This window comes from Rhipicephalus microplus, chromosome 9 (assembly GCF_043290135.1).
Source record: "Rhipicephalus microplus isolate Deutch F79 chromosome 9, USDA_Rmic, whole genome shotgun sequence".
Lineage (NCBI taxonomy): Eukaryota > Metazoa > Arthropoda > Arachnida > Ixodida > Ixodidae > Rhipicephalus > Rhipicephalus microplus.
The window spans coordinates 134906635-134917473 of NC_134708.1; the positions used below are offsets into that span (position 1 = coordinate 134906635).

The window sequence follows — 10839 nt, forward strand, 5'->3', positions numbered from 1 at the left end:
CGGAGACAGTCCTGCTCCACTCTCACCACCGTCAGAACATTTCTTCAGAGCTATCAGCCCAAAGAAAAAAAGCGCCGCACCACCACTGGGTGGGCTCGAACCTCCAACATTTCGGTTAACAGCCGATCGCGCTAGCCAATTGCGCCACGGAGGCAGTCGTGCTCCACTCTCACCACCATCAGAACATATCTTCAAAGCTATCGGCGCAATGAAAAAAGCAACACACCACTCCCGGGAGGGCTTGAACCTCCAACCTTTCGGTTAACAGCCGAGCGCGCTAGCCAATTGCGCCACGGAGACAGTCCTGCTCCACTCTCACCACCATCAGAACATATCTTCAAAGCTATCAGCCCAAAGAAAAAAAATGCGCCGCACCACCACCGGGTGGGCTCGAACCTCCAAGCTTTCGGTTAACAGCCGATCGCGCTAGCCAACTGCGCCACGGAGACAGTCGTGCACCACTCTCACCACCATCAGAACTTATCTTCAAAGCAATCAGCGCAAAGAAAAAAGGAACACACCACTCCCGGGAGGGCTCGAAACTCCAACCTTTCGGTTTACAGCCGATCGCGCTAGCCCAATGCGCCACGGAGACAGTCTTGCTCCACTCTCACCACCATTAGAACATATCTTCAAAGCTATCAGCCCAAAAAAAAGCGCCGCACCACCACCGGGTGGGCTCGAACCTCCAACTTTTCGGTTAACAGCCGATCGCGCTAGCCAATTGCGCCACGAAGACAGTCGTGCTCCACTCTCACCACCGTCAGAACATATCTTCAAAGCTATCAGCGCAAAGAAAAAAGCAACACACCCCTCACGGGAGGTCTCGAACCTCCAACTTTTCGGTTAACAGCCGATCGCGCTAACCAAGTGCGCCACGGAGACAGTCCTGCTCCACTCTCACCACCGTCAGATCATTTCTTCGGAGCTATCAGCCCAAAGAAAAAAAAGCGCCGCACCACCACTGGGTGGGCTCGAACCTCCAACATTTCGGTTAACAGCCGATCGCGGTAGCTAATTGCGCCACGGAGACAGTCGTGCTCCACACTCACCACCATCAGAACATATCTTCAAAGCTATCAGCCCAAAGAAAAAAAAGCGCCGCACCACCACCGGGTGGGCTCGAACCTCAAAGCTTTCGGTTAACAGCCGATCGCGCTAGCCAACTGCGCCACGGAGACAGTCGTGCTCCACTCTCACCACCATCAGAACTTATCTTCAAAGCTATCAGTGCAAAGAAAAAAGCAACACACCACTCCCGGGAGGGCTCGAAACTCCAACATTTCGGTTAACAGCCGATCGCGCTAGCCCATTGGGCCACGGAGACAGTCTTGCTTCACTCTCACCACCATCAGAACATATCTTCAAAGCTATCAGCCCAAAGAAAAAAAAAGCGCCGCACCACCACCGGGTGGGCTCGAACCTCCAACCTTTCGGTTAACAGCCGATCGCGCTAGCCAATTGCGCCACGGAGACAGTCGTGCTCCACTCTCACCACCGTCAGAACATATCTTCAAAGCTATCAGCGCAAAGAAAAAAGCAACACACCCCTCACGGGAGGTCTCGAACCTCCAACATTTCGGTTAACAGCTGATCGCGCTAACCAATTGCGCCCCGGAGACAGTCCTGCTCCACTCTCACCACCATCAAAACATATCTTCAAAGCTATCAGCCCAAAGGAAAAATAGCGCCGCACCACCACCGGGTGGGCTCGAACCTCCGACCTTTCGTTTAACAGCCGATCGCGCTAGCCAATTGCGCCACGGAGACAGTCGTGCTCCACTCTCACCACCGTCAGAACACATCTTCAAAGCTATCATCGCAAAGAAAAAAGCAACACACCCCTCACGGGAGGTCTCAAACCTCCAAATTTTCGGTTAACAGCCGATCGCGCTAACCAATTGCGCCACGGAGACAGTCCTGCTCCACTCTCACCACCATCAGAACATATCTTCAAAGCTATCAGCGCAAAGAAAAAAAAGCGCCACACCACCAACGGGGGCTCGAACCTCCAACTTTAAAGATAACAGCCGATCGCGCTAGCCAATTGCGGCACGGAGACAGTCCTGCTTCACTCTCACCACCATCAGAACATCACTTCAAAGCTATCAGCCCACAGAAAAAAAAGCGCCGCACCACCACCGGGTGGGCTCGAACCTCCAAACTTTCGGTTAACAGCCGATCGCGCTAGCCAAGTGCGCCACGGAGACAGTCGTGCTCCGCTCTCACCACCATCAGAACATATCTTCAAAGCTATCAGCGCAAAGAAAAAAGCAACACACCCCTCCCGGGAGAACTCGAACCTCCAACTTTTCGGTTAACAGCCGATCGCGCTAGCCAATTGCGCCACGGAGACAGTTCTGCTCCACTCTCACCACCATCAGAACATATCTTCAAAGCTATCAGCCCAAAGAAAAAAAAGCGCCGCACCACCACCGGGTGGGCTCGAACCTCTGACCTTTCGGTTAACAGCTGATCGTGCTAGCCAATTGCGCCACGGAGACAGTCGTGCTCCACTCTCACCACCGTCAGAACATATCTTCAAAGCTATCAGCGCAAAGAAAAAAGCAACACACCCCTCACGGGAGGTCTCGAACCTCCAATTTTTCGGTTAACAGCCGATCACGCTAACCAATTGCGCCAGGGAGACAGTCCTGCTCCACTCTCACCACCATCAAAACATATCTTCAAAGCTATCAGCCCAAAGAAAAAAAAGCGCCGCACCACCACCGGGTGGGCTCGAACCTCCGACCTTTCGTTTAACAGCCGATCGCGCTAGCCAATTGCGTCACGGAGACAGTCGTGCTCCACTCTCACCACCGTCAGAACACATCTTCAAAGCTATCACCGCAAAGAAAAAAGCAACACACCCCTCACGGGAGGTCTCAAACCTCCAACTTTTCGGTTAACAGCCGATTGCGCTAACCAATTGCGCCACGGAGACAGTCCTGCTCCACTCTCACCACCATCAGAACATATCTTCAAAGCTATCAGCGCAAAGAAAAAAAAGCGCCGCACCACCACCGGGTGGGCTCGAACCTCCAACTTTTCAGATAACAGCCGATCGCGCTAGCCAATTGCGGCACGGAGACAGTCCTGCTTCACTCTCACCACCATCAGAACATCACTTCAAAGCTATCAGCCCACAGAAAAAAAAGCGCCGCACCACCACCGGGTGGGCTCGAACCTCCAAACTTTCGGTTAACAGCCGATCGCGCTAGCCAATTGCGCCACGGAGACAGTCGTGCTTCGCTCTCACCACCATCAGAACATATCTTCAAAGCTATCAGCGCAAAGAAAAAAGCAACACATCTCTCCCGGGAGAACTCGAACCTCCAACTTTTCGGTTAACAGCCGATCGCGCTAGCCAATTGCGCCACGGAGACAGTTCTGCTCCACTCTCACCACCATCAGAACATATCTTCAAAGCTATCAGCCCAAAGAAAAAAAAGCGCCGCACCACCACCGGGTGGGCTCGAACCTCCGACCTTTCGGTTAACAGCTGATCGCACTAGCCAATTGCGCCACGGAGACAGTCTTGCTCCACTCTCACCACCGTCAGAACATATCTTCAAAGCTATCAGCGCAAAGAAAAAAGCAACACACCCCTCACGGGAGGTCTCAAACCTCCAACTTTTCGGTTAACAGCCGATCGCGCTAACCAATTGCGCCACGGAGACAGTCCTGCTCCACTCTCACCACCATCAGAACATATCTTCAAAGCTATCAGCGCAAAGAAAAAAAAGCGCCACACCACCAACGAGGGCTCGAACCTCCAACTTTTCAGATAACAGCCGATCGCGCTAGCCAATTGCGGAACGGAGACAGTCCTGCTTCACTCTCACCACCATCAGAACATCACTTCAAAGCTATCTGCCCACAGAAAAAAAAGCGCCGCACCACCACCGGGTGGGCTCGAACCTCCAAACTTTCGGTTAACAGCCGATCGCGCTAGCCAATTGCGCCACGGAGACAGTCGTGCTCCGCTCTCACCACCATCAGAACATATCTTCAAAGCTATCAGCGCAAAGAAAAAAAAGCGCCGCACCACCACCGGGTGGGCTCGAACCTCCGACCTTTCGTTTAACAGCCGATCGCGCTAGCCAATTGCACCACGGAGACAGTCGTGCTCCACTCTCACCACCGTCAGAACATATCTTCAAAGCTATCAGCGCAAAGAAAAAAGCAACGCACCCCTCACGGGAGGTCTCAAACCTCCAATTTTTCGGTTAACAGCCGATCGCGCTAACCAATTGCGCAAGGGAGACAGTCCTGCTGCACTCTCACCACCGTCAGAACATTTCTTTAGAGCTATCAGCCCAAAGAAAAAAAGCGCCGCACCACCATTGGGTGGGCTCGAACCTACAACATTTCGGTTAACAGCTGATCACGCTAGCCAATTGCGCCACGGAGACAGTCGTGCTCCACTCTCACCACCATCAGAACGTATCTTCAAAGCTATCGGCGCAATGAAAAAAGCAACACACCACTCCCGGGAGGGCTTGAACCTCCAAATTTTCGGTTAACAGCCAATCGTGCTAGCCAATTGCGCCACGGAGACAGTCCTGCTCCACTCTCACCACCATCAGAACATATCTTCAAAGCTATCAGCCCAAAGAAAAAAAAGCGCCGCACCACCACCGGGTGGGCTCGAACCTCCGACCTTTCGTTTAACAGCCGATCGCGCTAGCCAATTGCGCCACGGAGACAGTCGTGCTCCACTCTCACCACCGTCAGAACATATCTTCAAAGCTATCAGCGCAAAGAAAAAAGCAACGCACCCCTCACGGGAGGTCTCAAACCTCCAACTTTTCGGTTAACAGCCAATCGCGCTAACCAATTGCGCCACGGAGACAGTCCTGCTCCACTCTCACCACCGTCAGAACATTTCTTCAGAGCTATCAGCCCAAAGAAAAAAAAGCGCCACACCACCACTGGGTGGGCTCGAACCTCCAACATTTCGGTTAACAGCCGATCGCGCTAGCCAATTGCGCCACGGAGACAGTCGTGCTCCACTGTCACCACCATCAGAACATATCTTCAAAGCTATCAGCCCAAAGAAAAAAAAGCGCCGCACCACTCCCGGGAGGGCTCAAACCTCCAACTTTTCGGTTAACAGCCGATCGCGCTGGCCAATTGCGGCACGGAGACAGTCCTGGTCCACTCTCACCACCGTCAGAACATCACTTCAAAGCTATCAGCCCACAGAAAAAGCAACACACCCCTCCCGGGAGAACTCGAACCTCCAACTTTTCGGTTAACAGCCGATCGCGCTAGCCAATTGCGCCACGGAGACAGTTCTGCTCCACTCTCAACACCATCAGAACATATCTTCAAAGCTATCGGCGCAAAGAAAAAAGCAACACACCACTCCCGGGAGGGCTTCAACCTCCAAATTTTCGGTTAACAGCCGATCGCGCTAGCCAATTGCGCCACGGAGACAGTCCTGCTCCACTCTCACCACCGTCAGAACACTTCTTCAGAGCTATCAGCCCAAAGAAAAAAAGCGCCGCACCACCACCGGGTGGGCTCGAACCTCCGACCTTTCGGTTAACAGCCGATCGTGCTAGCCAATTGCGCCACGGAGACAGTCCTGCTCCACTCTCACCACCACCAGAACATATCTTCAAAGCTCTCAGCCCAAAGAAAAAATAGCACCGCACCACCATGGGGTGGGCTTGAAACCCAACCTTTCGGTTAACAGCCAATCGCGCTAGCCAATTGCGCCACGGAGACAGTCCTGCTCCACTCTCACCACCATCAGAACATATCTTCAAAGCTATCAGCCGAAAGAAAAAAAAGTGCCGCACCCCCACCGGGTGGGCTCGAACCTCCAACCTTTCGGTTAACAGCCGATGGCGCTAGCCAACTGCGCCACGGAGACAGTCGTACTCCACTCTCACCACCATCAGAACACATCGTCAAAGCTATCAGCGCAAAGAAAAAAGCAACACACCTGTCCCGGGAGGGCTCGAAACTCCAACCTTTCAGTCAACAGCCGATCGCGCTAGCCAATTGCGCCACGGAGAGAGTCCTGCTCTACTCTCACCACCATCAGAACATATCTTCAAAGCTATCAGCCCAAAGAAAAAAAAGCACCGCACCACCACCGGGTGGGCTCGAAACTCCAACCTTTCAGCTAACAGCCGATCGCGCTAGCCAATTGCGCCACGGAGACAGTTCTGCTCCACTCTCACCACCATCAGAACATATCTTCAAAGCTATCAGCCCAAAGAAAAAAAAAGCGCCGCACCACCAGCGGGTGGGCTCGAACCTCCAACCTTTCGGTTAACAGCCGATCGCGCTAGCCAATTGCGCCACGGAGACAGTCGTGCTCCAATCTCACCAACATCAGAACATATCTTCAAAGCTATCGGCGCAAAGAAAAAAGCAACACACCACTCCCGGGAGGGCTCGAACCTCCAAATGTTCGGTTAACAGCCGATCGCGCTAGCCAATTGCTCCACGGAGACAGTCCTGCTCCACTCTCACCACCATCAGAACATATCTTCAAAGCTATCAGCCCACAGAAAAAAAAGCGCCGCACCACCACCGGGTGGGCTCGAACCTCCGACCTTTCGTTTAACAGCCGATCGCGCTAGCCAATTGCGCCACGGAGACAGTCGTGCTCCACTCTCACCACCGTCAGAACACATCTTCAAAGCTATCACCGCAAAGAAAAAAGCAACACACCCCTCACGGGAGGTCTCAAACCTCCAACTTTTCGGTTAACAGCCGATTGCGCTAACCAATTGCGCCACGGAGACAGTCCTGCTCCACTCTCACCACCATCAGAACATATCTTCAAAGCTATCTGCGCAAAGAAAAAAAAGCGCCGCACCACCACCGGGTGGGCTCGAACCTCCAACTTTTCAGATAACAGCCGATCGCGCTAGCCAATTGCGGCACGGAGACAGTCCTGCTTCACTCTCACCACCATCAGAACATCACTTCAAAGCTATCAGCCCACAGAAAAAAAAGCGCCGCACCACCACCGGGTGGGCTCGAACCTCCGACCTTTCGGTTAACAGCTGATCGCGCTAGCCAATTGCGCCAACGGAGACAGTCCTGCTCCACTCTCACCACCGTCAGAAATTTCTTTAGAGCTATCAGCCCAAAGAAAAAAAGCGCCGCACCACCATTGGGTGGGCTCGAACCTCCAACATTTCGGTTAACAGCTGATCACGCTAGCCAATTGCGCCACGGAGACAGTCGTGCTCCACTCTCACCACCATCAGAACGTATCTTCAAAGCTATCGGCGCAATGAAAAAAGCAACACACCACTCCCGGGAGGGCTTGAACCTCCAAATTTTCGGTTAACAGCCAATCGTGCTAGCCAATTGCGCCACGGAGACAGTCCTGCTTCACTCTCACCACCATCAGAACATCACTTCAAAGCTATCAGCCCACAGAAAAAAAAGCGCCGCACCACCACCGGGTGGGCTCGAACCTCCGACCTTTCGGTTAACAGCTGATCGCGCTAGCCAATTGCGCCAACGGAGACAGTCTTGCTCCACTCTCACCACCGTCAGAACATATCTTCAAAGCTATCAGCGCAAAGAAAAAAGCAACACACCCCTCACGGGAGGTCTCGAACCTCCAATTTTTCGGTTAACAGCCAATCGCGCTAACCAATTGCGCCACGGAGACAGTCCTGCTCCACTCTCACCACCGTCAGAACATTTCTTCAGAGCTATCAGCCCAAAGAAAAAAAAGCGCCACACCACCACTGGGTGGGCTCGAACCTCCAACATTTCGGTTAACAGCCGATCGCGCTAGCCAATTGCGCCACGGAGACAGTCGTGCTCCACTGTCACCACCATCAGAACATATCTTCAAAGCTATCAGCCCAAAGAAAAAAAAGCGCCGCACCACTCCCGGGAGGGCTCGAACCTCCAACTTCTCGGTTAACAGCCGATCGCGCTAGCCAATTGCGGCACGGAGACAGTCCTGCTCCACTCTCACCACCATCAGAACATATCTTCAAAGCTATCAGCCCAAAGAAAAAAAAGCGCCGCACCACCACCGGGTGGGCTCGAACCTCCAACCTTTCGGTTAACAGCCGATCGCGCTAGCCAATTGCGCCACGGAGACAGTCGTGCTCCACTCTCACCACCGTCAGAACATATCTTCAAAGCTATCAGCGCAAAGAAAAAGCAACACACCCCTCCCGGGAGAACTCGAACCTGCAACTTTTCGGTTAACAGCCGATCGCGCTAGCCAATTGCGCCACGGAGACAGTTCTGCTCCACTCTCAACACCATCAGAACATATCTTCAAAGCTATCGGCGCAAAGAAAAAAGCAACACACCACTCCCGGGAGGGCTTGAACCTCCAAATTTTCGGTTAACAGCCGATCGCGCTAACCAATTGCGCCACGGAGACAGTCCTGCTCCACTCTCACCACCGTCAGAACACTTCTTCAGAGCTATCAGCCCAAAGAAAAAAAGCGCCGCACCACCACCGGGTGGGCTCGAACCTCCGACCTTTCGGTTAACAGCCGATCGCGCTAGACAATTGCGCCACGGAGACAGTCAGGCTCCACTCTCACCACCATCAGAACATATCTTCAAAGCTATCGGCGCAAAGAAAAAAGCAACACACCACTCCCGGGAGGGCTTCAACCTCCAAATTTTCGGTTAACAGCCAATCGCGCTAGCCAATTGCGCCACGGAGACAGTCCTGCTCCACTCTCACCACCATCAGAACATAACTTCAAAGCTATCAGCCCAAAGAAAAAAAAAAGCGCCGCACCACCACCGTGTGGGCTCGAACCTCCAAGCCTTCGGTTAAAAGCCGATCGCGCTAGCCAACTGCGCCACGGAGACAGTCGTGCTCCACTCTCACCACCATCAGAACTTATCTTCAAAGCTATCAGCCCAAAGAAAAAAGCAACACACCACTCCCGGGAGAGCTCGAAACTCCAACCCTTCGGTTAACAGCCGATCGCGCTAGCCCATTGCGCCACGGAGACAGTCTTGCTCCACTCTCACCACCATCAGAACATATCTTCAAAGCTATCAGCCCAAAGAAAAAAAAGCGCCGCACCACCACCGTGTGGGCTCGAACCTCCAAGCTTTCGGTTAACAGCCGATCGCGCTAGCCAACTGCGCCAAGGAGACAGTCGTGCTCCACTCTCACCACCAGCAGAACTTATCTTCAAAGCTATCAGCGCAAAGAAAAAAGCATCTCACCACTCCCGGGAGGGCTCGAAACTCCAACATTTCGGTTAACAGCCGATCGCTCTAGCCAATTGCGCCACGGAGACAGTCGTGCTCTACTCTCACCACCATCAGAACATATCTTCAAAGCTATCAGCGCAAAGAAAAAAGCGACACACCACTCCCGGGAGGGCTCAAAACTCTAATTTTTTGGTTAACATCCGATCGCGCTAGCCAATTGCTCCACGGAGACAGTCCTGCTCCACTCTCACCACCATCAGAACATATCTTCAAAGCTATCAGCCCACAGAAAAAAAAGCGCCACACCACCACCGGGTGGGCTCGAACCTCCAACCTTTCGGTTAACAGCCGATCGCGCTAGCCAATTGCGCCATAGATACAGTCGTGCTCCACTTTCACCACCGTCAGAACATATCTTCAAAGCTATCAGCGCAAAGAAAAAAGCAGCACACCACTCCCGAGAGGTCTCGAAGCTCACCTTTCGGTTAACAGCCGATCGCGCTAGCCAATTGCGCCACGGAGACAGTCATGCTCCACTCTCACCACTGTCAGAACATATCTTCAAAGCTATCAGCGCAAAGAAAAAAGCAACACACCCCTCACGAGAGGTCTCGAACCTCCAACGTTTCGGTTAACAGCCGATCGCGCTAACCAATTGCGCCAGGGAGACAGTCCTGCTCCACTCTCACCACCGTCAGAACATTTCTTCAGAGCTGTCAGCCCAAAGAAAAAAAAGCGCCGCACCGCCACCGGGTGGGCTCGAAACTCCAACCTTTCGGTTAACAGCCGAGCGCGCTAGCCAATAGCGCCACGGAGACAGTCCTGCTCCACTGTCACCACCATCAGAACTTATCTTCAAAGCTATCAGCCCAAAGAAAAAAAGCGCCGCACCATCACCAGGTGGGCTCGAACCTCCGACCTTTCGGTTAACAGCCGATCGCGCTAGCCAATTGTGCCACGGAGACAGTCCTGCTCCACTCTCACCACCACCAGAACATATCTTCAAAGCTCTCAGCCCAAAGAAAAAATAGCACCGCACCACCATGGGGTGGGCTTGAAACCCAACCTTTCGGTTAACAGCCAATCGCGCTAGCCAATTGCGCCACGGAGACAGTCCTGCTCCACTCTCACCACCATCAGAACACATCGTCAAAGCTATCAGCGCAAAGAAAAAAGCAACACACCTGTCCCGGGAGGGCTCGAAACTCCAACCTTTCAGTCAACAGCCGATCGCGCTAGCCAATTGCGCCACGGAGAGAGTCCTGCTCTACTCTCACCACCATCAGAACATATCTTCAAAGCTATCAGCCCAAAGAAAAAAAAGCGCCGCACCACCACCGGGTGGGCTCGAAACTCCAACCTTTCAGCTAACAGCCGATCGCGCTAGCCAATTGCGCCACGGAGACAGTTCTGCTCCACTCTCACCACCATCAGAACATATCTTCAAAGCTATCAGCCCAAAGAAAAAAAAAGCGCCGCACCACCAGTGGGTGGGCTCGAACCTCCGACCTTTCGGTTAACAGCCGATCGCGCTAGCCAATTGCGCCACGGAGACAGTCGTGCTCCAATCTCACCACCATCAGAACATATCTTCAAAGCTATCGGCGCAAAGAAAAAAGCAACACACCACTCCCGGGAGGGCTCGAACCTCCAAAT

General features: G+C 53.1%; 1 non-coding gene across 1 annotated transcript; it reads right to left on the reverse strand.

The window, feature by feature from the left end:
- Positions 1–226: 226 nt before the first annotated feature.
- TRNAN-GUU (transfer RNA asparagine (anticodon GUU)) lies at positions 227–303 on the reverse strand. Its single transcript has one exon. It is a non-coding gene; the product is annotated as a tRNA-Asn (tRNA).
- Positions 304–10839: the final 10536 nt, after the last annotated feature.